The following is a 2991-nucleotide window of genomic DNA, read 5'->3' on the forward strand; positions in this document are numbered from 1 at the left end:
TACCAGCCCAGTGCATTAGCAGCAGGAGGAATTGTGGCCAGGGATAGGTAGGAAGAGGGGGAGGTGGAGGAGGAATGAAGGAGAGGAGGAGGAGGAGTGGGAGGAAGAGAAGGGGAAGGAACGAAAGGATGGGAACTGGAAAATATTGGATTAGAAGAGCCAAGAAGGAAATAGTGATAATGATTAGAAGAATGATGATGCAGATAATGATAAAGATGATAATGTAGAAGAGAATGATAGTACAAAGGAGGAGAATGAGGTGGGATTTATTGGACTCTAATACTTAACATTAAAATCAAAACATCTAACAACTAGGAAAAAAATGAATGATAACACCAAACCTGGTAGCTGTGTAAAGCTATCGTAGATAGCTGTGTAAAGCTGTGTAAAGCTATCGTAGTCCCACCCTCTAGTCCGTCCGTAGTCCGTAGCCTCTGGGGACCACTGAAGCTCACCCTCGTGTTGTAGTGGACAGTCTGGATGTTGTTCCCTCTTGGTGTGGACCTCTCGGGTCTCCGCCTCTCTTCGTGTGGACCTCTTGGGTCTCAGGGCTCTCTTGGTGTGGACCTTTAGGGTCTCGGCCTCTCTTGGTGTGGACCTCTTGGGTCTCGGGGCTCTCTTGGTGTGGACCTTTAGGGTCTCGGCCTCTCTTGGTGTGGACCTCTCGGGTCTCGGCCTCTCTTGGTGTGGACCTTTAGGGTCTCGGCCTCTCTTGGTGTGGACCTTTAGGGTCTCGGCCTCTCTTGGTTTGGACCTCTCGGGTCTCGGCCTCTCTTGGTGTGGACCTCTCGGGTCTCGGCCTCTCTTGGTGTGGACCTCTCGGGTCTTCCCAAGACCCGCCACCGGGTCGTGGGCAGACCCGGTGGCGCTGCCTGCACTTTATCTGCAGAATAAGTGTAACGTGTCCTCTGTCCTTGAGGTTCCAGGACAGAGCCTTGAGGCACTCCACTTACAACATTTTCCCACTTTGACTTAACCTAATCTCAGTACCTCTTGGGTAAAACTGAAGACATGTATAATATATGTTTGTAAATCACGAAAATTTACGTTTGTAAATCACGAAAATTAACACGTGATGAAAAATATGTGTGAGTCAGACCGCGGAGGAAGAATTGAAACAGGAATTTCCTTTCGTATATTAATACATCTTCAGAAGGAATCAATTCTTTCAATGTTTCAATTCTTCCTCCGTGGTCTGACTCTGTCACATGTATATAGTATATATGTATACCCCTCATCCCGGCTCCTGTGGATTTGTTTACATGTATAATGCTGCTAGCACTAGTGATGATTATAAGTTATTAGTTTAGCCTGACCTTTTAATGCTGGTATTATGACATATAAACAATGACAAGATTGCTTATTTAATTATTTATTGTTTTGTATTTATTGCAAAAATGTATACTTTAATTTATCTTTAAACAACTGCAATATATCCAATATTTATTTGTTAAATATTGGTAAACCTAGTTATATTTAGTTAGGTAGTAAGTAATTTATTTCCTGAGGAAGGCTCATAATATAACTTGTCTGTAAAGGAGGAAAAACAAAAAAGCTATGGTATAGATATACTATTAGAAAAGTGAATCCACTTTTCCCTAGACTCTCCTTCCTATTATTTTTATCTAATACAGACTCGATGCTCAGTCTTTATTTGCTAAGACTTAGCTCTCTTGTTAGGCCAGAGGTTGTGGTGTTGGTCAGTCTTGTAGTGGCGTCGGGTGTAGCTGCTGAAATCACTCAGCTTGAAGCCCGCGGTGTTTCCTTGCTGGTGGTGAGTTGTTTACTGTGGCGGCAGCGTCCAAACACTAGTTAAATCCACACTTTGGCGGCGGCAGCGTCCAAACACTAGTTGAATCCACACTTTGGCGGCTACAGTCGCCCAACCTGTTTTAAAGATCGATTTATACGATCGTTAACCAAACGTATCTGGCTAAACAATGATTTATTCATTATTCTTATTTATTTTAGAGCATTACCATGATAGCCTAATAGATATTGAATTTAATTACATACCCTGGTAAGGGTATCATTGCAGAGTTCTCCCTAGGGTGATGTCTTCAAAATTGGTGATCATTTACTGACTGTAGTCACTCTCTATGGCCTGGCAAGGCTTGGCTTTGTTCCATAAATATGTAGACATGAGCGAGGTGCTCTCTCATAGACCATGTAACTCAGGCATACTCTGTTGTTGGCGGAAATTGTCCACAAATGATTCAGAGGAGAAGTATTTACCTAGTTGTGCTTGCGGGGGTTGAGCTTCGCTCTTTCGGCCCGCCTCTCAACTGTCAATCAACTGTTTACTAACTACTTATTTTTTGTTTCCTCCACACACCACATACACACACACCAGGAAGCAGCCCGTGACAGCTGACTAACTCCAAGGTACCTATTTACTGCTAGGTAACAGAGGCATTCAGGGGTGAAAGAAAATTTGCCCATTTGCTTCTGCCTGGTGCGGGAATGGAACCCGCGCCACAGAATTACGAGTCCTGCACGCTATCCACCAGGCTACCAGGGCCCCGTATGTGCCAGAAGTGGCACATAGAAGATGCCCCCTTAGCAACCAGTTATATTTTTTAACCTGTTACTCACTACGGGCTCACCATAGCCCGTGCTACTTGGAACTTGTTCCGAGTAGCTGAATCTATAACAACATCCTGTTACTTAATGCACGTGACAAATACTTGCCATGAAAACATTGGCGATAAAAGGCTCTGATGGACACACGATGCCTTATTATTTTTCGAAAAGTCTCTTATAATTTTCGCCATAAAGTTGGGACTACGCATACGGGATACTCGAGCCGGTGCTCGTCACCCCCGTGGCTCCCTCTGCAACATTGACGCGTAAATCATCTATTAAACACATGCGACGCGCGATTAAGTATGCAAAACGCCGGTATTTAGTGGTTATCTTGCTATGAATAATTGATCAAAAGAGGGCAATCTGGCCTTGTATTCCTGGCTCGAGGGAAAGGGGGGGGGGGGG

The sequence above is a fragment of the Procambarus clarkii genome, chromosome 22 (assembly GCF_040958095.1).
Source record: "Procambarus clarkii isolate CNS0578487 chromosome 22, FALCON_Pclarkii_2.0, whole genome shotgun sequence".
In the NCBI taxonomy this organism is placed as follows: domain Eukaryota; kingdom Metazoa; phylum Arthropoda; class Malacostraca; order Decapoda; family Cambaridae; genus Procambarus; species Procambarus clarkii.